Below are 27,273 nucleotides of genomic sequence, written 5' to 3'. Positions count from 1 at the left end.
AGATGAAAGCAGAGTGCTGCTTCCAATTTCCTCCTCATGCAGAGATCTCGATATGACAAAAACACAAAGTGCGTGCTCGCGGAGACGCGGCCACGGTTGAAAGGATCGGAGACTTTGGAGTGGATTTTTTGTTTCTTTCAGCGTCGGTTTGGAAGCTGAAGGCTGAATGCTTGCTGTGTTTACACGGGAATGTGATCAAAGCGGCTTTGAATCAAGGGAGCCGTTATTGCCAATATGGCTTCAGTCACTGTAGGAATGAATATCTATATCTCATATATACATAAATATATGAGGTGTTGGATAGCAGTGGAAGCTGGTTAACGTGCCTCAGAAAGATGGAGCCATCAGTCACGAATATCAAACCCAATCTTCTTCATTGAAGGATAATGTTTGGAATTTAACAATATAACTAAACTGAATTCATTTGTTTTTAACGTGAAGCCAAATGGCCCCAAAATCAACTGTTTGACTTTAGGATAAATTGACTTTTGTTTTTCTCAACTGGAACTTTTTGCTGTAGCTTCTAAGGAGAAGATTCAGTGCCATTCGTGCAACCCCCTCGCTTCACCCTCCTGTTCCAATTGTGTCAGAGAAACTACAGTGGCCACGAAACGTTTGGTTTGTCTGTTCTAGGGTCTTATCTATTTTTGATGGCGTCAAGCAGCACAGAACAGATCGCATTGGCAGGAAGTCAGACATAGAACAGAGAACTTGGTCATTTTTCAAAATAAAACACCATGTGCAGACTGCAGATCGAATTTCACGCTACATCAACATTGTGGCACCAGATAGGAAGTCAGCGAATCAGAGGAGAAACACACCGTTTGTTTCCTCTTTAAGGACAAAATACACTAGTCAACAACATTGGGCAGGAAGACGCTCTGCTGCCTGGTCCAGTTACTCCTTGATGTCCTCATGTGGTGTTTGTTATGGTTTAAGTTGCTGATTTAAGTTGTAAAGTTCATGTATGTGTTTATTAAAGTAGCATTATGTAAGAGCTGGTGTGTGTTACAAGTTGGTGCCTCCCAGTTGCAGTACCACTGTGCTATAGACAGCTGTATATTCGTTCTGATTACTTATGATCAAAAACTAGCGAGTTGAAGACTTTTCTAACACAATCAAACATCAAGGTCAACAGCAGAGAAAGCGAGTAGCTAATGTTACTGAGTCCAACAGCAAGAAGACCAGCTCACTGTCTGAAAGCCACTCTTAGCTTCCTCCATCAGCGTCCTCTCAGCTCTCTGAGATCTCTGACATAATGTCCAGAGAAGCTGTTGACCCTGGTTACACTGACCGCTCATCCCGGGCTCCAGTTCTGGTCCAACAGCTACTCTTCATCAGCCCCTCCTTCCCCCTCCTGGCTGCTTGAGCCGAAGGACATCAGAGGGAAGAACTTTTTATCCATTTCATAGTCACCTTATTACAACTCAGTGTACCATTAAAAAGATAGTGAAGCTGTTATTTGAAGGTACCAAAGTTACATAATGTTGCTTTAAGGGGGAATAAGTAACGCAACAGAACCTTTTCCACCAAATCTGTGCAACGATTTTCTATAAATGGTCAATTCTGTGAGTGAAGTGTCTCTGACTATTTGTGTTTACCCTCCACTGCAGCTCTGGTTGCAGTTAAATGCACCTTGTCGACAGAGCAGATTAACATCTGCAGTAAACAGCTTTAACAATATGGAGATTGAATATAAAGACAGTCATTGTTCTGGGTGGAAGCTGTCTCAACCCTCTGGTTTGACCTGCGACACAGTGCACAGCGCTGTAATATGTGAGTGCAATATTCAGGCGTTATCGTCATCAGACCTCTATCTATACGTCCAGGGGAAGGAAATGGCTGACATTCTGCCAAAGACAAAGACGCAGTGTCCCCGGTTTAAATGAGGGTCGCCTCACACGCTGCAGACTCCACCAGCAGCTATCTTCCTGCCATTTCCTAAAAGGAATGTAATTTCTGCACAAATCAAAACAAAAGCCAAAACAAATCTCTTCTGGGGCAATTTGGGGCTATTTACTTGTCAGGCTGAGCTTTTAAAGATGGCAGACTGATCAGACTCAACCGCAGACAGCAGCTGACATTCACAGATTCACAACAAATTACAGACGGACACTTGAGCTGGAGAGAGCAAAGACAAAGTATTCAAATACAATCACAGACTGAGCCACTGTTTCATGTTTCACTCAACAACTTCTGGATAAATGTGCTCACGTCATGTTGTTCAGATGGTAATTACAAGCACGAAAGTGGGTGAAAACTTTGACAATAGCTTTCTAGTTTTAGAACGACAGCTCTGATGTTGAGAAGAGTCCAAACTGGAGACAAAATGGCTGCGAAGTCTCAGTCGCTGGTAGATTTCTTGTTATTTTTTGTGCTGAATGTTGTATATATATATATATATATATGTTGTTTGTATAATATGTCGTTTGTATATCTGGAGTGTTGTAACAAAAATAATTTCCCCCTGGGATTATTAAAGTATTTCTGATTCTGATTCTGATAGAAGCTCAACACTGACAGTATTATTGTTTTGGGGTATTCTTCTGAGCAGAACTAAAGGGTGTAGTTACACTTTAATGGTACTTTCAGTTTCCTGAAAAACAATAAAAGTTGTTGATGACTCATCCTGCACTTTGGAGCGTCATTTTTCCTGATGGGAAGATTGATACATAACCAACCGCTAACTACCGTTAGCTAGGTCTGCAAACCCGGCAAGAAAACCACCTCGGTGTTGTATTGCCAGTCAGACCAGCACCGTCTCAGAGGTTGTGTTCGGGCTCACAGGAAGGTCCGAGTTTGGGAATAGTCGGTTAACAAGACCACTAGTGGCCGCTGTAAACAGCAATCAATATCGTTTTGACTTTATTACGCACCCTCGCTCATTTTAAAATGTTAATTCAGTCCTAAATTAACACATTTGTTAAAATATGTGACACACTGAACTGAAGGGATATTTTCTAAAGAGGGATTATTTCCCAGTAGTGGCTGTGTATTTCAGCTCCAATAGAAAAGCACATTTTAAAGTAAACCACAAACATCTTTAACCCCAGGACACCTCCACCTGAACATTTGATGGAAGAAGAAGAAACAGAAGAAACTCCTCGGAGACACAAAGCGAGATGAGAGAGGAGGAGGAGGTGGAGGAGGAGGACTGTCAGTCTGACAGAAGAGAGGCTGAGTGACGACAGCAGCTCACGTGTACTCTACAGTCAAATATAGTGTAGGATCATTATATATGTTGTGATGACTCAGTTCTGCCTTTTCATGTGCAGGTCAAAAATTAAAATATGAGCATATGAGCTGGGTTTTTTTGTTGTTGAGCTTGACCTGTCACGTTCTTCCTCTCTTGGAAAAGTTTTCTGACAGGGAGAAGTTTCTGTGTCGTCGACTGGAGGAAAAGGTTTTTACAGCCGAGTGTCCAAACTGTGAGGTGAGTGAAAAAAGACTGCTGTCAGATCAACGTTACAGGAGGAGGTGGGGAATAAAATCTCCTCTGTGGTAATAGTTTAACTCATCATTCAGCACATAACGGGACATGATCTGTAATAAATATGGTATATGCTATGAGAATAGCAGCTGACATTACAACACAGCACATTTCCAACAAATACTGCAGACCCTCTGCTTCAAAATACAACGCAATAGGGATCTTTTACTTCCACTTCTGGACACACAGGGCTCTACGGTCAAGTTAATAATAAATATGTAACTGAGTTTAGACACAAAAACTACTTGGTTAGGTTTAGGAAAAGATCGTAAGTTATGTAACGTACCTGGTGTAACTTACAATCATTACTTAAAGTGTAACTAAACCCCTTAATTGTATTAGCTCCCTCAGAGAATCAAATAGGGGCCGTGGACCACTGCTCACAATAGAGGGAGTACAGTTACTGATAGTCAGAGCTAACAGAGCTAACCAGCCATGAGAAGCTGCTGTCAGACTCTCTGTGGCAGAGTGTCAGGCTAACAGCTACTTGGCAGCCGCAGTCTGCAGAGTGAAGGAGGTTTCAGAGGAGTAGGGGCTGGTTGGTGAAGACACCTGACTCCACTGGTGGGAAATAACGCTGCAGCTGTGTATTTTAAAACGTTGGTTTTACGTTTGGTTGAGGTGGGAGTGGGAATGGGTTTTTAACCCATAACCTATAATCCCACAAAATAATGTAACCTAGTTACATTGTAAATCATGGACTGTAATATTATAAAGTGTTACCACCATGTTTTCAGGAAATTTATGGAGGAAAGGAAACAACAAATGATAACATCACACAGAGTCATCATTACTCCGGTAGCTGGAGGCAGATGTTATTGAGCATATACCGACTGATGTTGTTTTTCTTGGCATTTCGGTGTCATCCAGGCAGTGGTTACATGTCCGGCATAACATATTTGTAGCATTTTTATGTCATTTCCAGGACACATTACACTACATTTAGAGCAAAACTCACTAAGTACAAGCAGCTTGATCTGAAAAAAGCATTAAGATAAATATATATGATAATTTCCTAAAAACTCAACGATTTTTTTGTCAAATTTAGATTAAGATATATTTTTACTAGTATTTAGAAATTTCGAATGAATCATGGTTTTTTATGATCAGTATAGATGCTGTTTACATGGTAATTTCACTGTAGCTGGGCGTCCTTCCAATGACATGCAAGATGTTGTAACAGCTGTTTGTGTGGTTTCCAACAAATATAACTGTCAGTGAAATTATCTATTGATTACTTGAGCAAAAGTAATGAGGAAAATAATCATTACACAGTTTATTTCTAGTGCGTGGAACACAAGTGTGCGGGTTAAGTCGAGGATTAATTTATATGGAAAGGAAGCAATGACCCAGAAAACAGCTACCACAAAGAGGAAGCAGCTCTTTCTCTCTCCCTTCATACAATCTTACCTGTAATTTGACTTCAGATGTCAGAACAGCTGTGCAACAACTCTGATCAAACTAAAAATTACCTGTTGTTAGTTTGAGGCCGTGGCTTCATGTTCTCCTTCACTGACCTGAGAGCAGCGTTCACATTGTTTCTGTCTGCTGCTCAACCTGCGTGTCTGACATCTAAATAATAACAACAAATATCCCACAAGAAAATGGTGGCAATCAAGTGTTCTGGCGTCCTGGTGGTGTGAAATGTCAGAATTTACTCAAAATTGTCTAAACATGTATCATATTTAAAGACAGCAGACTGACATTGGCTCAAAGCACCACTGTGGCTGAATACAGTCTCTCACAGTGGCAATGCTAACATACTGATGTTGAAAGCTGTAAAATGTAATATTTCTGCATTTAAATGTCTGTAAACACTGGACCTATTTTCTGTGTCCTTGAGATAGACAGAAGAGGAAGCCCAGGGAATGAAGTGAGAGCTGCTCAAGCTAAACAACAAGAACTCAAATCATCTTTAAACGTCTGGATCCAGCTGAGCTAATATTAGCAGCAGCTCGGCTCGCAGCCCCTCCGGGACGTCCTCTGTCTGTCCAACAGCGTGGGAGAAGCAGTGATTTTTAAGGCGGAACTGCTTTATTCAGTGTGTTTAAGGTGGAACTGCTTTATTCAGTGTGTTTAGTGGTTTTAATCAGCGGGTCTGTTTGTGTTGGAGAGGAGGAGACCTCTGTGGATCATTGGGCTCCCGGTAGAAACCTCCTGAACCATGAACACTGAAGGAATCCTAACCAGGAGAAGCTGACTGCAATGACGCCAATGGTGGTAAAGACAACAACTCCCATGATCCCACGCTGCTTCAACCTCATCTAACTTCCTCTTTTCTTATTGTTTTGATGTGACTGATGGCACCCACCTGTCACTCAAATTATGTATAACTTTAAGCCTTAATATTATTTAAAGGGGTGAGTTGTACAGTTGCCATTAACAGGGGAATTAGCTCTAGAGACCAAAAGACTGTAAACATGTTTATTTCTGCTGTAAAGTTGGACATTTTAATATGGGGCCTTATTGAGACTGACTCACTGCTGGAGCCGGCGCTGGACGTTAGAGGAACTGCAGCTTTTGTTACTTCACAGTTGGAGTCATTTTTCGGTCACTTGGTGTGGACTTGTGTTTTGTGATATATTACCAAAGTTAGAGTTTCAAGTTTATTTTATAGTCGTTTTAAAATAAACAAAAACCAGTGGAAGTTTGGAATAACACATTTTAAGAATTACTGCCCCACTTTCATGAATTAATCAGTAATGTAAGCTGTACAGTTAATGATTTCTAATGTAAACCATGTAGATAAATGGAATATGCTTCAGTGCCATGCACGAACAGATGAAATCAAACCGGAGAAAGTCCATTAAACTGTTGGATAACGATGGAAAGAGAGCGAGAGGACTGAGGAAGAGAGAGGTAGAGGAGGAGCAGTGATGAGCCTGAAGCCCTCTAATGAGCAGAGTGATTAGACTAATAGGTGATCCGCCCTGGTTAATGTAAATCAATTCACTGACATGTCAATGAGTCTCCCATGCAACACGACCCTCGTGCCGACCTCCTCACACGAGTGATCCATCTCCTCCTCCTCCTCTGCGCTGACAAACAGTGTGCAGCAGCTCACTTAAGCTCCATCGCAAGGGAGCGACGTATCAGCCCAACAAAGACATCTGCTCCCGCTAATGTGTGTGCGCTGTAATCATGAATGGCTTAAGGATGTGACTGGATTAGAGCCACATCCACTGTGTTCTAAAAAGGGAAATAAACTATAAATTAAATACATTTTTTACTAAAATCTCTCTGAACGTCGTCCTTTTCTTGTCCAGCTGACAAAATCCAAACGAGAGATGTTGCTTAAACTGTTGATACACTCATCTGTGCCAAATGTGTGTACATGTGCAAACATTTTTATGCTGTTTTCTATGCCGGTGAATATGTCAGCTAGCTAGTTAGCTCTTTGACTGTGAGAGAGCTGCAGTAGGGATATAGTAGGTAAACCCAAGGAAACTAATTTATCAAGCCAGAGTTTACTCATCTAGAGCTCGACGTCTGCTTTAATACAGTTTTTCTGTCAATCATATTTGATCGTCCGGTTGTACATTCGGCCGCTTCACAGACGCTCCAGCTGCTTTTTCCCTGGCGTTCTTTGCCAAAGCGTTTTTGAAGCAGCCACCTGTAGCGATTGGCTTTTTGATGGAAGTCGCGACCCATTGGTGTCAAGCAGCACAGAGCAGATCACACTGGCAGGAAGTCAGACATAGAAATAGAGAATACAGTTAATTTTTTAAAATTAAATTACCGCATGCAGACTCCGACTGTCTTACATTGCAGTAAAAACGCAGCATTTCTTTCACTCTATGAACTCTATCATGTGAAAATGAAACAGGCAGCGAATGTTTCCCTGTACAGCATTCAGGAGGCTGTTGTCAGACTGTATGTATGAGAAGAATGGCGCTCTGATGGCGCTCTGCCTCAGGTTGTGACTGTGTGTCTGATGTACAAAGGCAGACAGAGGGAAGCTGAGAGTTCAGTGCCGGCCTCTCTCAGGTTGGCGTCCTGCGGTGAGGCTATTAGAGTGCTTACAGCTTCCCCTCAGCGTTCACACTGACTGCCTTTCTCCCACTCGCTCCACTGCCCCACACTTCATCCTGCCCCTTCTCCCTCGCCACATCCCTCCCTTCGTACCTTCTGCTTGCGATTATCTCCTCTCTGCTGACGTCTGAGAGCTGGATGTGTTTATAGCTGTCGTCGTCTGCCGCGCCCCCCCCCGGTGCTCCTGTGTTTAGACGCAGTGGGAGCTGCTCTTTGGTATTCAGTCGCGGTAGCTCCAGAAGTTGGGTCGGTGGTTTCAGCTCGGTCACATGACTGTACCTGCACAGACACGCCACGGACGTACATTCACAGATAACGTTGAGGAAACATGCGGTGCAACGTGGAGATGTTCTGATTGTGTGTGCGTGCAGAGATGGCAGCAGGCTCAGCGTTTGATGTGCAGCAAGCTCTGCGACCACAGCGGGAGGTAGAAAGGCATGCAGTGTTTGTGGAGAGCGTGTGTGTGATGACACTGAGACAGGTGGAGACAGCGAGGCAGTTCTGAGGTGTATTTGATGTAACCTTCGTCCCTTTGGTAATAACATTGATGTTGATGCTGCGGTGGCACACAGTTGATCCCAGTTGTTGTTTCCTTTTCTTTAATGACTGCCTGCAGAATGAGCAGCTGTCCATGAACAACAGCTCTGGATGGAAACATTAATTCACTTCAAATTTGGCCTAGATTTGGACAGAACCACTGCAGCGCTGTTGTCTCTCCAGGACATTGATTGACAAACTGGGGTCCTTGAGTGGGATTGTAGGGGTTCCGCAGCAAAAGGAGGAACAGAATATTTCTGTCAGGATTTGGGGGATTTTGTTTTTTTTTAGCTTTAAACTGAATTAGATTACTGTACTGTGATTAAACACATTGATGCTGCTGTTAATATTGACCTTATTAACAATTGTATAAGAAAAGGCTCAGAGTTAACCTTCCTGAGCCGCTAGCTTAGCTACAACACAGCCGCTAGCTTAGCTACAAACTTACTGACGCAGAAACAAACATGCAAGTAGTTTTTTATACAACTTTACTTGGAAGGGGAAAATAACTAAAATAACTTTTTGAACAATCTGATAGGAATCATGGGAAACACCTGTCTTTCACTATACTGATTCTTGGACCTATTTTATTTTCTTTATTCAATTTTCAATTCAATTCAATTCAATTTTATTTGTATAGCGCCAATTCATAACAGAAGTTATCTCAGGACACTTTTCAAATAGAGCAGATCTAGACCGAACTCTTTATAACATTAATTACAGAGACCCAACAGTACCACCATGAGCAAGACCTTGGAGACAAGGGCAAGGAAACACTGCCTGTTAAAAGGCAGAAACCTAGGACAGATCCTTCGGCTCTAGGTGGGTGGTCGTCTGTCTCGACCAGTTGGGGTGAGAGAGAGAGAGAGAGAGGGAGACAGAGAGAGAGAGAGCGAGAGACAGACAGACAGGTGCACAGCAACAACAGTATTGGCAATGGCAATCTAGCAGGACCATGGCAGGAGGCTCCACCAGGATCGATAAGAACTTGCGAGACGAGAAAGCACAAGAACTCCGGGGAAGAAGTGAAGTTAGTAACATGCATTAATGGAACATGAATGAGTGCATAAAGAGAGAGGAAGAGAGGAGCTCAGTGCACCATGGGAAATCCCCCGATAGTCTAGGCCTATAGCAGCATAACTAAGGGATGGTTCAGGACTCACCTGATCCAGCCCTAACTATAAGCTTTATCAAAGAGGAATGTCTTAAGCCTACTCTTGAATGTGGAGAGGGTGTCTGCCTCCCGAACCACAACTGGAAGCTGGTTCCACAGGAGAGGAGCTTGGTAACTGAAGGCTCTGGCTCCTGTTCTACTTTTAGAGACTATAGGAACCACAAGTAGCCCAGCATTCAGAGAACGTAGTGTTCTAGTGGGGTAATAAGGTACTATGAGCTCTTTAAGATATGAAGGGGCCTGACCATGAAGAGCTTTATAGGTGAGGAGGAGTATTTTAAATTCAATTCTACATTTTATAGGGAGCCAATGCAGAGTAGCTAGTACAGGAGAGATGTGATCTCTTTTTCTAGTTCCTGTCAGTACTCGTGCTGCCGCGTTCTGAATTAATTGGAGCGTTTTAATGGACTTATTGGGGCAACCTGATAATAAAGAGTTGCAGTAATCCAGACTAGAAGTAACAAATGCATGGATTAGTTTTTCTGCATCTGTCTGTGATAGTATGTGTCTAATTTTTGTAATATTACGTAAATGAAAGTAGGCAGTCCTGGAGGTCTGCTTTATGTGGGAGTTAAATGACAAATCCTGATCAAAGATAACTCCAAGATTCCTGACAGTGGTGCTAGAGGCCAAGTTAATGCCATCTAGAGTAACTATATCTTTAGGCAGTGAGTCTCTAAGGTTTTTGGGGCCAAGAACAAGAATTTTGTTTTTTTCTGAGTTTAACATCAGAAAATTGCAGGTCATCCAGGATTATATGTCCTTAAGACATGTTTGTAATTTAGATAATTGATTAATTTCATCGGGCTTGATTGATAGATATAACTGCGTATCATCTGCATAACAGTGAAAGTTAATGGAGTGATTCCTAATAATGTTGCCTAAAGGGAGCATATATAAAGTAAATAGTATTGGTCCAAGTACAGAACCTTGTGGCACTCCATGACTAACTGTAGTATTTATTGAAGATTCATCGTTAACATGTACAAACTGCGAGCGATCTGATAAATATGACTTAAACCAGCTTAGTGCGGTTCCTTTAATGCCAATTTGATGCTCAAGTCTCTGTAAAAGAATATCATGGTCAATGGTGTCAAATGCAGCACTAAGATCTAATAATACAAGTACAGAGACAAGTCCATTGTCAGAAGCAGTCAGAAGGTCATTATTAACTTTAACCAGAGCTGTCTCTGTGCTATGATGAACTCTAAATCCTGACTGAAAATCCTCAAATAAACTAATGTTATGTAGAAAGTCACACAACTCTATGGCGACTACTTTCTCCAGAATCTTAGAGAGGAAGGGGAGGTTAGAAATCGGTCTATAGTTGGCTAAAACCCCTGGGTCAAGAGTGGGCTTTTTAAGAAGGGGTTTAATTACAGCTACTTTAAAGGACTGTGGTACATATCCTGATAATAAAGAAAGATTAATCATATCCAGTAAAGAAGTGCCAATTAAGGGAACAACTTCTTTAAGCAGCCTAGTTGGGATCGGGTCTAATAGACAGGTTGATGGCTTCGATGAAGAAATGATTGAAGTTAACTGATGAAGATCGATAGCAGAAAAACAGTCTAAATATATATCTAAGTTTACATTGACAGAAGTCCCTGAACTTGGAGAGCCACTGATAACTGTTGATGGCAGTTGGTGATTAATTTTCTCTCTAATAGTAATAATTTTATTATAGAAGAAGCTCATGAAGTCATTGCTACTTAAGTTTATGGGGATATGTGGCTCAATAGAGCTGTGACTCTCTGTCAGCCTGGCTACAGTGCTGAAGAGGAACCTAGGGTTGTTCTTATTTTCTTCTATTAGTGCTGAGTAATAGGCTCCTCTGGCATTACGGAGGGCCTTTCTATAAGTTTTAAGATTATCTTGCCAAATTGAGTGATATTCTGATAATTTGGAAGGGCGCCATTTCCTTTCAGATTTCCTAGCTATTTATTTTAACTAGTGGGTTTGGTGGTTATACCAAGGTGCTAGTCTCCTATGTTTTAATAATTTCCTTTTTATAGGAGCGATAGAGTCTAATGTTGATCGTAGTGAGCCTGCAGCACTATCGACAAGATTATCAATTTCAGAGGGACTAAAGTTATTATGGGACTCTGTTAAATTCAGACATGGCATTGAATTAAACACTGAAGGAATCTCCTCCTTAAATTTAGCTACAGCACTGTCAGATAGACATCTGCTGTAGGAAGTTTTGCCTAATGGCTTATAATCTAATAGTATGAATTCAAAAGTTACTAAATAATGGTCAGATAGGAAAGGATTATGTGGGAAGACTATTAAATGTTCAATATCAATGCCATATGATAAAACAAGGTCAAGAGTGTGATTAAAACAATGAGTTGGTTTATTTACACTCTGACAGAAGCCAATTGAGTCTATTAATGATATAAATGCATTACTAAGGCTGTCATTGTCAACATCCACATGAATATTAAAATCACCTACAATAATTACTTTATCTGATTTAAGGACTAAACTTGATAGAAACTCTGAGAATTCAGATATAAAATCAGAGTACGGTCCAGGAGCGCGGTACACTGTAACAAATAGAACTGGCTGCAATGTTTTCCAGTTTGGGTGAGAAAGACTAAGAACAAGGCTTTCAAATGAATTATAATTTAGTTTAGGTTTAGGGTCCATTAAAACGCTCGAATCATGGGTTAGGGTTACACATGCACCCTTAAAGTTGTTGATCTGTCAATTGCTGTGCTGATGATACACAACTGTACTCATCTGTTATCTGCATTCTGCTGTTAGTAATGTGCATACTGTAATGTGATAAGTTATTTTAACTCCAAAAAAATATAATTAGCCTGATCAGCCATCGCCAGTAATCAATACAAGACAAAATGACATGAACTGTTTTTTATAATTTTCACTTTCTCCCATAATTTCAATGTGATAAAAAAAATGCTTAAAATGTTTTTAGAAAAGCTGCAGTGAAAAACAAATCCCACAAGAAATCTGTGAAATCTTGACTGGATCAAATATTATTACGGAGCCCCTAAACAGACATGGGAAAAAATAAAAAATGAAACGTTTCTACTAGATACTATCTTGTGAGCACTAGATAGGATCATGGCGAATCAACACATGGCTCATTTGAATATTAAAATTAGCCATGTTGTATCTAGTGGCACAAGATAGTATCTAGTGCGCACTAGAAACGTTTCTTCTTTTTTTCTTTTTTCCCATATCCCTTTAGGGGCTCCGTATATTATCAATAAAAAATATAAATATATATATATATTTTAATATTTGCCAATAGATCCTCCCTAATGTCTCCCACTGGTCCTTTAAACTGAGTCAACAGAGGCTTTTCCACAAACAACGGGATGGACAATATCAACACCTGTTACCATGGTAACCGCATCAAACGCTTCTGCTGTTTAGAATATAAACAAACAAAAATCTGATGTTTTTAGAGAAAATTTGTTCAAACTAATACTAATACAAACTAATACACTTTCACCTAAAGAAAATCAAAATGGCCGCCATCTTTGCAATTACCCCCTGACGTTGATTTGACATCGAACAGGACCAATTAAGCGCTGCTGTTGGTGGCGGTGTGACACTGTGTGTTTGATCCTGAGTGCGTGAATTAATGTGTGTGGCGTCGAAGCCTCGGGGGCTCGTATGAAGTCAAGAGGATCAATGAAGCGGTTTCTGCTTGCAGCTGCACAACTGCTCCTCGCCGTCAGCTCCCACAAACACAGATGCTCTCTGATTGTTCTCCTCGTTTTCTCCCCCGCAAACAGTCCTGCATGCAAACACAGCAGAGCGGTCCTGCCTGTTGATGAAAGGGAATCTTTTTAATTGCTTTTGTGTAATTTGTGTTTTTTCATAGAGACCGAAACAACAACAGGCAGCCTGATGTTCGGGTGTCCTCCAAAATTACATGTGAAGATTAACTTTTGTTTTTTGGTCCTCTCAGGATCAGAAAACCTCAAATTCTGTTTTTCTCTCTCAAGTTTCTACTTTGGAGATGAAATAAAAGATTTTTGTTTTGTACTGATGTTCAGTTGTTTCTGTTGGCCTTGAATGATTCAGTGAAACATTCATCCTGCCAAAGCTCAACTTCAGATTGTGACTGAACATCCTGCTTCTGAATGCAAAAAACATCTGTTTGACAAAAGGAAAACGGTCTGCAGTTTGCTGTTCGACCTGAGTTCAACTGTGCAGCCTGGGGGAGTAATGGATTACATGTGAGTTACATAATCAGAATACAAAAAGGTAATCCATTACAGTTGCAGGGGAAAAAAGGTGTAATCATCATCCATTAAGATACAGTGTATTCTGTACAAACATTTCTCAGTAAAATCAGAGCTGGTTGGTCGACCACCGTCACTGTCTGTTATGTGTTGAAGCTGCCGTTACCATAGTAACTACCTGTATGAAGGTGAATATCGTTCAGGAATGTGAAGAAAGAAAGTTTGATCAGCTTCAATAATTAATACAACTAATCAATACATCTGCTCCCACCATGGGTTATACATGTCAGCTGTCACTTCTCTGTTATGTTTCTATAACTCAATTTTATTTGAACTGTTTCACACCTACTTTCAGTTTGTAGTGAATTATAACAGCTTCACTTCTTTATTCCCTGTCGTCAAACTGATTTCGGCATTCGGTGCCAGTCTGGTGGTGCTGTTCACTGGGAGCTCCCAGTCCGTGATAGCTGCTGGACTGAAGGACGTAACTCACATCCAGCTCTATCTGCTTCTGGTTTCATGTGGACTTCATATAGTTTTAATGTTTGGACGCAGCAGAGTAGGGATCGACCGATATGGATTTCTTAGGCCCGATGCCGATGACCGATACCGACTGCCGATTTTCTTGAGCTGATATTTGAGTCTCATTGAATAAAAGGAGCATTTATTGAAATTAAAAAAGGTGAGGTAGAACAAGAACAAGTAAACAATATTTAACAAATATTAAAAACAGGTGAGGTAGAACAAGTAAAAAAAGAGTTTAGTGCTGCAAATACTGAAAATAAATTCTGAAAATAAATATTTAAGCATAAATAAAATAATGACACACTATTGCACACAGTAGCTAAAATAATCTCTAAGATCAGATCAAACTCTTTACCCCACACAGAGGAGTTTCAAAGACATTCTTGGTGATTTGTGGAAAAGAGAAACGTAAAAGATCAGAGGAAAGAGCAGAGGAAAATAACGTGATGTCAGTGCGCATTAAGCAACAAACTGTTCAAGTTTCTGATCTATCAACGTTAACAGGAATAAATATTCAACCAAGTATAAAACTGTTTCTCAAAGTTTTAAAAGCTCTCCTTCAGTCAGCAGCACTCTCATATATGGCTGTGATGTGTGTGTGTCCCACTGCGTGAGACGCACACACACACACATGAACTTCTGTTCTTAAGCTGACTGAAAAACGTAACCACCATTGAACTGGATTGCTAATGCTAACGTGTGCAAACGGCTCTAAACACTAGTAAGGCCATCACAGTGCACTTGTCTGGTACATGATAAACGTTACTAAATGACTCATCATTAAAGCTCTTCTTGAGGGGGGGTTGCACTATGATATCACCGCGATGGCAAGGGAACTCCGCCCCGCTCCAAGTAGGGAGAGGGAGAGAGAAACACACTCACGCGTCCAAACCTCCAGCCAGGTGGTCGCTAAATAAAACTGCTACAACACCACAGAACCACGTCGGCATTACCTAATCCTATGACCAGTGTTCGTAAGAGCTACCGTATGAATACATATAGCCACAATGGCAAGCAGTTTTATAGACGAGGCATTCGGCATTCCCGTTGACCATTTGGACCCACAAACTTGCTTAGCTATAGTTTCAAGCAAAACACATATAGAGCATGCATTTAGCATTCGTGTTTGCACTTTCGAAGTGTATGGCAATATTTCAGCTAAGTTAAACAGTTAAAAGATGCTTTGAAAGTTTAAAACTTAGCATTGTGTTGAAGAGCAGGCTTCCAGCACTCTCTTAGTGGGGGAGGGGCTATGCATGGTCTGCACCCGCACTGCAGCGTCTGCAGCAACACGGAGCTGCCTGTGGACGCCTGTCTGTAAATAATGCCGGATCGGCGAACGCAGCAGCCCGTATCGGCCGATGCCGATACACGTAAAACACGCAAAAATCGGCCGATAACATCGGCTGGCCGATAACCTTATTGACTCCCCAAAATAAAGGTCTGAGAGCTCCGGGTTTTAGTCTCTCCAGTGATCCAGTTGATATATTTTAAGTATTCAGATAAAAGCAACAGTGCAGGAATTGCTTTTATTCTCTCCCAGTGTCTGCCTCGCCTCTGTCAACTATAATTATAGAGCCGTCATAGCATCAATCCTGAGCTCTCAGAAACACATTTAAAAGCCGGACTGTATCCATAACTACCGCCCAGACCGCCGGTGTCAGGAAATATTTATGTGTGCGGGAGAAATAGCTCCTGTCAGGACCACGGGTCGAGATAAAGGTGAGAAATAATGTGCATGTGAGGAGGATAGATGGGCAGACAGAGCATCAATCAGACAGACAGGTAGATAGACGCAGGAGGCAGAGACAGGTACACTGTGAAAATGTCTGGAGATTTTACAGTGAAAACCTGTCAAACTGTGACAGGAAAAGACCATAAACTCTAAATAGGTTAAAGTTTCTGTAACAGTAAAACACCGTGATATCTCACAGAAAAACATTTATTTTATACAGCATTTTAATGGAATTTATACAGTTTAAAGTCGTGTTTTTATATTACAGACTGTAAATTGGACAGATTATAGCAGAGTTCACCTGTATTTATAGCTCATGTCATTGTTTTAACAGTGTAAATATTTTTAATTAAACATAAAAAAGACAAAAAATGACAGATATAAATAATCAGGCTTACATTTACAGCATTATTATTAGATTTTTCTTATTTTAATGTGAATGTTAAAAGTTATAGAACTGTAATAAAAGTCATTATCTGTGAAATTACAGTAATTATTGCTGTTTACACTGATAACAACTGTATTTTGACACTGATAAACAACATTTATTCAACGTTTGTGTTGTGAAAACTTCCATCATTATACAAGATATCTGTCAATTAACAAAAAAAATACAGAACAAATACTTTCTACTTTTAATCTCACTAATCATCATTTTATTAATGTATTAACAGTATTAAACTTGAATTTAACAGATTAATCTTTTAAATGAACAGTAACTATCTGCAAAAATATAGATATATTTTAATCTTTAAATGTGAAAGGAAAATAAAATTAAATAAGCAGTAATTTTATGATTACTTACAGTTACAGATTTTATATTGGACATGTAAATTCACAAAAAATACAGATAAAAATCTGTAAAATAAACAGGAAACAACATGTAAACGTTCTTTTGATGGTAAAAACTTGTATTTATGTGGTGAAATATGGATTCAAACTCAACAGTACTAAGATCATTTTACCAGAATAGTAGAAAAAGTATTTATTATATTGTTTTGTTGTTTTTACCATACTTTTATTTTTTACAGTGTGGACAACCCTCGCAGGAATGCCTTTGCATAAAAGCCACAAGAACACAAGGGTGGTGTTAAAAAAGTTAAAAGAGAAAACCTAATTAATGTTATCTGAGTGTCCCTGTGGAGGAGAGTTGAAATTAAATTAAATTAAATCTCTGTCTGCTCGGCGGAGGGAGTGAGAAAGTCAAACACTGATACTGCCTCACAGGTGTGCTCCTATAGGCCTGTGAGGAAGTTAGAAAGCGGCGAGGAAACATAATGTTTCTGCGAGGAGAAACTGTCGGCGCTTGCACATAATTACGGTGGAATGTGTGTCTTGCTCTGTGTGTGGGAAACTCTGTGATGAACCAATCAATTCTCGTCAGCAGCGGTGATTGCCACGAGGCCGGACTGCCCAAAGGCTGACCCCAGGTACCCCACGCACTAACCCCCCACACCCACAGAGGTCACAGCAGCAGCCCAAGCACAGTTAGCATGGATATGATAATGTCAGAGAAAGGCTTTTGTCTGATCGCCTGTTAGTCTGCAGAAGTAATTATAACCACTGAAACATGGTTTCATTATTTTTAGTGAAGCAGCAGTTGGTTGAGAAACTGATTCACACAAGAATCTCAAGAAATATCTTATAATATATAATTTGTCTATATGTATATACATTTTTGTTTAACACGGTATTCCACCCTACTAATCTGAATTATGTGACTGTACTGTGAGGAAAATCTGCATTTTGAGGGTTGAAAATGTCTCAACTAGCCTTTTAAATCAGCCTGAACCTAAACTGCTAGCTTAGCTACACCACAGCTGTTAGCTTAGCTACAAACAGGTAGCACACAAAAACTTTTGCCGTATGGTGTCCTGTAGTAAATGTATGTTTTTTTGTAATTTACCAAGTTGCACATTCAAGCATTTTCACATGTCGTCATAAAGACCTTTAAGTCTAGTTTATTAATCCAGATTTATGATCTTTCCATAACTTTAACGGCCTAAAGCGTCTCTGCTTTATTATAAATGAACATCGTGCTGTATGGAAGAAGAGAGAGTGAGACTCTCATCAGGAAACTCATACATCCGGTTCTCCACTGTCCTCTGTGGACTCAAAGATCTGATAGATCTTCTGCATAAACAGCCAAAGATCATTAGTCACCAGAATAAAAACTTCCAAACTACACTTCACATGTTTGGTCAAAGGTAGCAGAAATTGGGGGTTCAAATTTGATTTAACTTGATCTGAGATTTAATTTTAGATTTAATTTAAAGGAGATTTGATTTATCCTGCGTGATGGGACACAAGTGGATATTAAACCTGCAGAGAACTCCCCAGAACATGTCTGTATCTTCAGATATAATTACATCTTTATTAAATGAACAAAGCTGTGTGTAACTGAAAATGACATCTACTGTAAAAACCCTGTTCCCGCTCTACAGAGTCCCTGACACGTGAGTGCGATACAGGTTGTATGAATTAATGAAGGGAGATAAGACAAAAGCATTCTGGAGAGCTCGCTGCCTGCAGGTCAGACTCAGCTCGAGTGGTAAAGTGCCTCCAGCCGACTGAAGACAGTCTGACTGCAGCTGCAAACATCATGTACTCAAATAATGCTCCACTTTAATTAATTCTGTGCTGCTTCTGCAGAAAAACAGACAAAATGTCCACATCAAAGGAACTGCTTCTAAATGCTGCACACCATTCAGGCTTCCTCTGCACGGCAAGAGCAATCTACAACGCTGGTTAGCTAATATCCCAGCAGAGGAGCCAGATTATTGTCCTGAAGAGTAAAACCACTCACACAACTGCTCAGTTGTCGTCTTTTTTTAATAAAAAATTATAAATATAAGAATGTTTCTGGAGCCTTCATTTAACACAAAGTCACTTATCTTTATTATTCTGTTTGAAGAAATTCTGTCTTCTTGTCAGAGTTTTTGCCAATTCTTGAATTCAGCTAAATAAAGTGACCAAAATACTGATTTAAAGAATCTTAAATAACTGAGTTTTTATTCCTTGTAATAAGCAAAATGGCCCATTGCTATCTATCTATCTATCTATCTATCTATCTATCTATCTATCTATCTATCTATCTATCTATCTATCTATCTATCTATACTAGTTGTAAGAACTAAAGTGGTTAACCACACTGGCAGATGTTGTTCTGTTTCTAGAAGGGCTGTTCTTGCAGTGTGGAGTTGAAGTGTGATTCCTTTTCAGAATCCTAACTGAGTCAAATGTGAACTCACAGACATGAATTAATATCATTCAGTGTGAGTTACACTTCCTGAGTATATCAAAGTCTCTGATGTGCATCCAGAATAAGAAATCCCCCAAAATCCAACAGGAAAGGCCACATCGCTTTCTGGCTGGACTGCTGATGCAGACCCTGATCTTGACCGTTCTAGACCGATGGTTCCCTTTCATACATTGACTGTTGATCCAGTCTGAAGCCACATTGTTACCATCCACTGTTTAGATCTTGGTGCTTTTTAACTCTAGATTTGAACCGGATGAAGGATTTTAGTCATCGGACGTCTGGATCTTAAGTTATCAGAGAAACAAGCTGAGCTAACGTTAGCAGCAGCTCGGCTCGCAGCCCCTCCGGGACGTCCTTTGTCTGTCCAACAGCGTGGGAGAAGCAGTGATTGTTAAGGTGGAACTGCTTTATTCAGTGTGTTTAAGGTGGAACTGCTTTATTCAGTGTGTTTAGTGGTTTTAATCAGCGGGTCTGTTTGTGTTGGAGAGGAGGAGACCTCTGTGGATCATTGGGCTCCCGGTAGAAACCTCCTGAACCATGAACACTGAAGGAATCCTAACCGGGAGAAGCTGACTGCAATGACGCCAATGATGGTGAAGACAACAACCCCCATGATCCCACGCTGCTTCACCACCTCAGAAGTTTCACTTTAATGCTGTTTTTCTCTTCCAGCTGAGCATGTTGACATGAAAAAGGGTTCATAATGGCGATTCAACCGACACCAACAGATCAAGAGCAGTATATTTAACATGAGGTTAACGATGAAAGTTATTTAAGCTTATTAAAGTAATATTCAGATGTACAGAACATAAACATGATGTGATGGAAATATAAGATAATAATGCAAAGATCAAATTAAAGTAACCAGCTTTAAAGACGGGTTATGTATTATATGATTACATTTTTTCAATTAAATTCAATTCAGTTTTATTTGCATAGCACCAATTCATAACAGAAGTTATCTCAGGACACTTTTCAAATAGAGCAGGTCTAGACCGAACTCTTTATAACATTATTTACAGAGACCCAACAGTACCACCATGTGCAAGACCTTGGAGACAAGGGCAAGGAAAAACTGCCTGTTAAAAGGCAGAAACCTAGGAGAGATCCTTCGGCCATTTACAGGGTTGTATAGTGAAATTTAAAATATAGTTCCCTTTATGCTACTTAGGGTTATAAAAATAATTATAAAAAACTAATTTGTATGATGTAGTGCAGGAAGAATTTAACAGTTTATATTTTTATGTTTAATCTAGTCATTTATTTTTGAATTTTGCAATGTTGGTCCTCCATACAAAGAACCTAATGTTTGAATAAACAGCCTGATTAATTTATTGCCAAATAATTTGTACCTGACTGAAACACTGTGCACAGTTTTCCAGGAGCTGATGAATAAATATACTTTGAAATAAATATAAAAGGTTACTGGAGGATTATTTATATTATTTATTATCATCACATCTGAGCAAATGAGAGTTTTTTCATTCACAGTCGGATCATGTTTCTCTGAGCTGCAGCGACTGAATAAGCAGAAAAAGTATTTCAAATGTTAATGTGATTCTGTTATGAAAGAAATGTTTTCACACAGTTCAGTCAGATAGACAGACACACAGACAGTATTGGTAACTGCAATTGAAACTCACTCACATTACTACATGTAATATATGTGTGTAAGTTTATTAACTGTACTTTAGTACAACATATGTTACCTTTACCTTTTATTTAGTCCACTCTTTGCAGGTTAAAGATCAACTACGATTCGTCGCTTTCGTTCTACGATTTGTTTTTCTGTTAATTGAAGCTGTATTGAAAAAAGGTTGAAATATTTTTCTGATTATTTTCAGTAATAACGACTTTAAATCCCGGTAGCCACAGTGATCAGAAAGCAATCTACTGGAGCTTTTACAGTCACTAGAAGCACAGTCATGCTGTTTGTAAAAGTTTCTGTGAGCTATCTGTTTTGTAATGTTAGCTAAGATAGCAGCTCAGAGAGGCTAACCCTCAAATCCCCCCCGAGTGAGTCCTTCTGACCGACGTTATTGATTTGTGTATTTTGTCCTTAAAAAGTAAAAAACAAGCATGTTCAAACCTCCTCTGAGTGACTTCCTGTCTGGTGCCACAATGTTGATGCAGCGTCAAATTCCATCTACAGAATCTACACAAGGTATTTTATTTTGAAATTTTCTGAAAGTTTCTCTGTCTGACTTGTCTACTTTTGGAGTAACGGTCTGGTACCTGTAGAGTGTGTAATGGCTAATGGCTATGTAGCAGGAGTGGAGACGTTGGTTTTATAGCAGCAGGGGTTGGTTAGTGACGATCTGCCAACAGCTAAATTTAATCGCAACAGCCAGTTCCAACCAGTAGAGGGCGGTCACTGTGTGTATTTATAGCAAAATATGAAACCCTTTGCACTAAAATGTCCAGACTTTGACCTAAATCCAAACATATTCTGTGTCTACAGTCACATATTCTTCAGCTTGATGTTTGTAGGTGGACAGTGTTTGTGTCTTTGTGAAGCTGCACATCATTCACACACATCCTGTTGGTTCAGATAAACAGCAGACTGACTGACTGGTGTGGATTGGTGTTTAGCAGAATATTAACCTCTGGCCTAACTTCCCTCCCAACGAGCGCTGGTTCCTCCTCTAACGACCGCGGCTGTAATTCAGTTCATTCTGCAGCTCCGTAATTGTCCCCCCTCCTAATGTTGTCCAATCACTCTATCACTGATGTATCCTCCTGACTTCACCTCATTAATCAGTGTTAATTATAATTGCCTTTTCTAGTGGTGGCTGTAATTGAATTAGAGACCAAGGTAAAAGAGGTCAGTGCTGCAGGAAGTTCAGGTTGCAGAGAGAGAGGAGGAATAGTAATGACCGAGTGGAGGGCGTGTAACGGGGAGGATGATGAGAGGGAAAATCATGACAGACTAATCCCGGAGCTGTCGGAGAGTTTGCTGTTCATTGTGTTGTAAAAGTGATTTCCCAGCAGACTGCGTCTGGTTCGGGTTGTCGCGTTTCCTCTGCTTAATTTTCACACTCGGGAACATTTTCTTTTTAGCAAAACAGAATGTCCGACTCTTTGATAATTTCATCCACATGTTTGCTTCTCGCTTGTGTGAATTTAAACCAAACTCAGCTAAAAAATATATATATATTCTCAGGATCATTTATATTTACAGCCACATGTTCACACACACACACACACACTGGTCACTATGCAGGACGCTGTAGTTCCCTCCAGCACAGTCTGCAACCTGCGGCTCTTCAGCTCTTTCAGTCAGGGGTATGTCCACACTTTAACTGGCAGGGGGGGACACTGACTTCTGCAGGGGTGGGATGAAGCATGTGTTCCAGCTTTCCTTCATTCCCAGTTTATACAATTCCAACATTGTTTATTGACCCCAGTCTGCAGAAATATTCAAATACACTAAAATAACACATTACATATTTATACCACATGCAAAAGCCTGTATGAGATTAGCATAAAGTGTCTGTAAAGAGGAGACTCGTGGGTACCCATACCTGCTACAGTTACACATAATATATTACTGGATCCAGTCACACCTTTCAATCCCAGCCGAAGCTGCCTTAAAGTAAATTAATACATTCATTATAGATCCTCATATTTGATTTTTCTGCCTATTGTATGTCTGTGTTTGTAGTTCTGTATTTCCTCAATGCATCAACATATTCACATTCTGTGTTTCAGACACGCTGATGAACCTCCTGCACACCTTCACACCAAATCTGGAATCAATCCGAGCTTGCATTATGAAATTACATGAGTTCAGGTGGATCGTCTCCCATTTGGCTTTGCTCTGTTTTTATTCACAATATCCGTCAGTTTAACCACTTTTGCAGTGAAATATTTTAATAAAAGAATCCATTTCATATATGTTGGAGACCTTGGAGAATATGAAAAACATTGTGGTGCTTTGTTCTGCCTTCGGTGGGGGTATGACATCATTTTGGGTTCCTAGTAGTCCAGAGTCACTGTACAGCTGCAGTAATTCTACTAACATTAGGAACTCCAGCTTTAACTGACCTCCGACGTCTTGCTCACTTTGATCCACTCAACAACCTCAATGTGTCTGCAAGTGATAGAAAAGCTCCGACCTGCAGGAAGTCTTATAAATAGACTAATACACAAACGTCTTCCCTGCCACAAATACCTGTGTACAGCGCCGATACAGAAGAAAGAATTAACTGATGAATTTGCGCTTCAGCCCCTCAGCGTGTTACAGGAGCTGTTATCTCAAACAGCTCGTGTGTCTTGTGATGTAAGGACGACTGTTTTACAGCCAAAACCCGCAGCGGCTGTAAAAACTCTCCCAGCGTCTAAAACCTGGCAGCGGCCGACGCTCTGCTGCAGGCGACGATTTCAAGCAGATCCAGGCAGTATGTGCAGAAACCCTCCGTAAAGCACGCTGAATTATAATGAGCTGAAACCAGAGCCAAGGCTGCGTACTGAGCCAAAGTGCTGCAAACACACTGAAAGAGTCTGATTGATAACTGATCAACAGTGGAAGACACAGATATACACACTGTTAAATATTTAATACGTAACATTACTTTCACAGTAAGTAACTGTGTATTACAGCTGACTACTGTGATATATTATAAACTGTATTATGTTCCTGTAGAATTACTGTATTTAACTGTAAAAGTTCTGCACTCAGCAGCCAGTAATGTGCGATACAGGCACAGTATTTATTATTTTCTGTTCACTCAGTAAATATGATGAGCTGGATGGAATCTGTACAAACATTATATTTCGTACGTATATGCCTCCGGACAGCAGCAAGGATCTATTGAAACTGAAGGAATTATTATTTTATTCCCCAATTAATCACATTTCTCGTGACTGAAATTCACTCAACAACTCAGCAACTTAGCTCGTGTTGTACTTTAACAAAGTCATTCAAGGAATCGATCTGATCGACTTTAAATTTGGTCAGTGTCATGTTATGAGTGGTGTGACTTATCATTGAATGCTGTTTACATTGAGACGCGGCAAATGTCGATATTTTTCATTTTTAACATTTTGGGGTGGTTTTGGGATTCTAAACATTCTCCAAAACTCCTTAAACTTTGTACACGTGTCCCAAATGCAAAACTTCACATCTGATCTGGATCTTGTACATTGATGTGGCAAAATGGCTCCATAGCGCCCCCTGGAAAACTTCAACAAAGCAGTCCTGGCAGCCCATTTCATCTAAAATGATGAAAATCGGTAGGTATACGTATCATACCAAGATGTACAAAAAAAGCCTCTTGGAGCCATATCCTACACCCAACAGAGAGTCAGTCATTTTGAAATGAATGTGCATTTTGGTTTGTATTTTGTATTTGTTATGTTAAACACAGGAACACAAAAGCATAACACAAACTCTGAGTCTGATGACTGAAACTGGGCTTTATTGTAAAACTAGGTGCAGGAGGAGGATGAGAAGGTGAGGAGGGAGCTCTGGCTGGCGCTGGTGAGGAGATAATGGCTGAGATCCAAGCAGACGGGAGTGGAGGGTGGAGACAGAAACTGAATCCTTGAAGCGGAGAGTGTGACAGATGAAGGAGTGAGCAGGAGTGAGTGAGGATCCTGAAGCAGGAAAAACAAAGCTAAAGGAAGCCAACATGAGGAAAAACATATCATAAACTTCACCAGACGGCTGAAGAACCAGGGCTGATATACTGCTGAGGACCTGATGGCTGGCAGGTGTGAGCAGTCAGACAGGTGAGCAGGTAATCAGGGAGAGTGGGAGGAGAGACACACCCACAACACATAGAGAGACAGACAGGTACACCAGGGTTAACTGAATATGGTATTGACCATAACTTTTAACAAACTCCTTCGTTCGACAGATCGGCTTGAAATCTGGTCAGTGCACTCGAAAGATGATTAAAAGTTATAAAGCCTAACCTGAGAGTATAATCTCCAATCAGCCCCAAACCTCACATGTCCCTGAACACATCTTCAAGCCAATATTCAGTCATACTCATAGCGCCCCGACTGGAAACAGGAATTAAGCCTTGTGATCGGCTCACTCAAGATGCTGATGATACCAGCTGTAAACCGGGTCTGGCTAACTGAGCTTACTTTACTGTCCATCAGGAAACTCTGTATCGACATCAAACCTAAAAAAACAACCTCACGCAGACGATGGTATCTGATCTAAAAACGCCCAGAGGAACATTCTACTGAGCGTAGCATCAAAACGACTTTGAAGCTGTTATTTTAAGGTAGAAAAGTTACATAATGTTGCTTAAAGGCGAACAGACGGTTTGATTCATGTCGTTTTCACTCTCAACAATCTCCACCAGCATCTCAAACACAGCTCTCATTGTGGTTCGTCCGACGTACGGGAGCTCCAGCGAGGCCGGCAGCCTGCCTACGGAGGCCGCAGCAGGTTCCCTCCCGTCACACAGGACCTCCTCCGGGTCTAATCCCCCTTTATATGAGAAGACTGTTCAGTGGGGTCTACGGGGGCTCAGTCTGCGTGGCTGTGCGACACATCACTTCCTCATGATGAGACTGTGTGACAGGAAGGAAATGTTTGTGTCACAGGAAGTCAGTTAATTGCTATAATCCTCCCTCCAGGCTAAAGACTGTCATTATAAATGTAGACTGTTCATGGTTAGAGACCCGTCACCTGAGCTCCACAACACAGCTGCTTCTGCAACATAATACAGATACATATACTCTTCTACATATACTGTGATATATATACTGTAATATTATACTGTGATATATATACTGTGATATATATATACTGTGATATTATACTGTGATATTATACTGTGATATATATATACTGTGATATATATACTGTGATATTATACTGTGATATATAAACTGTGATATAATACTGTGATATATATACTGTGATATATATATACTGTGATATTATACTGTGATATATATACTGTGATATATATACTGTGATATTATACTGTGATATATATATACTGTGATATATATACTGTGATATTATACTGTGATATATAAAGTGTGATATAATACTGTGATATATATACTGTGATATATAAAGTGTGATATTATACTGTGATATTATACTGCGATATATATACTGTGATATATATACTGTGATATTATACTGTGATATATATATACTGTGATATACTGTGATATATATACTGTGATATATATATACTGTGATATTATACTGTGATATATAAACTGTGATATTATACTGTGATATATAAACTGTGATATATATACTGTGATATATATACTGTGATATTATACTGTGATATATATATACTGTAATATATTATACTGTGATATATATATACTGTGATATATATATACTGTGATATATAAACTGTGATATTATACTGTGATATTATACTGTGATATATAAACTGTGATATATATACTGTGATATATATACTGTGATATTATACTGTGATATATATATACTGTAATATATTATACTGTGATATATATATACTGTGATATATATATACTGTGATATATAAACTGTGATATTATACTGTGATATATATACTTTGATATATATACTGTGATATTATACTGTGATATATATATATACTGTGATATTATACTGTGATATATAAACTGTGATATATAAACTGTGATATATATACTGTGATATATATACTGTGATATTATACTGTGATATATATATACTGTAATATATATACTGTGATATTATACTGTGATATATAAACTGTGATATTATACTGTGATATATATACTGTGATATTATACTGTGATATATATACTGTGATATTATACTGTGATATATATATACTGTGATATAATACTGTGATATATATACTGTGATATTATACTGTGATATATATACTGTGATATTATACTGTGATATTATACTGTGATATATATATACTGTGATATATATACTGTGATATTATACTGTGATATATATACTGTGATATTATACTGTGATATATATACTTTATATATACTGTATATATATACTGTATATTATACTGTATTTACTGTGATATATATACTGTGATATATATACTGTGATATTATACTGTGATATATATACTGTGATATATATATACTGTAATATATATACTGTGATATATAAACTGTGATATTATACTGTGATATATATATACTGTGATATATATACCATGATATATATACTGTGATATTATACTGTGATATATATATACTGTAATATATATACTGTGATATATATACTGTGATATTATACTGTGATATATAAACTGTGATATATATACTGTGATATATATATATACTGTGATATTATACTGTGAT

General features: G+C 39.3%; 1 protein-coding gene across 2 annotated transcripts in view; it reads left to right on the top strand.

The window, feature by feature from the left end:
* pbdc1 (polysaccharide biosynthesis domain containing 1) overlaps positions 1–27,273 on the top strand; it is a 284,354-nt gene that overhangs the window by 71,100 nt on the left and 185,981 nt on the right. The window contains exon 4 of one of the 2 annotated variants that reach the window (XR_007880812.1): positions 19,375–19,389. The exons of the other annotated variant lie outside the window; for it this stretch is intronic. The gene's annotated coding sequence lies outside the window, so the exon portion shown is untranslated. Of the gene's footprint in view, positions 1–19,374; positions 19,390–27,273 lie in introns of those variants that run through there. 2 annotated transcript variants of the gene reach the window in all.

The sequence above is a fragment of the Dicentrarchus labrax genome, unplaced genomic scaffold, assembly GCF_905237075.1.
Source record: "Dicentrarchus labrax unplaced genomic scaffold, dlabrax2021, whole genome shotgun sequence".
NCBI lineage: Eukaryota > Metazoa > Chordata > Actinopteri > Moronidae > Dicentrarchus > Dicentrarchus labrax.
Note: the sequence above shows the minus strand (reverse complement) of the source record. Positions and strands in the feature narration are given on the sequence as shown.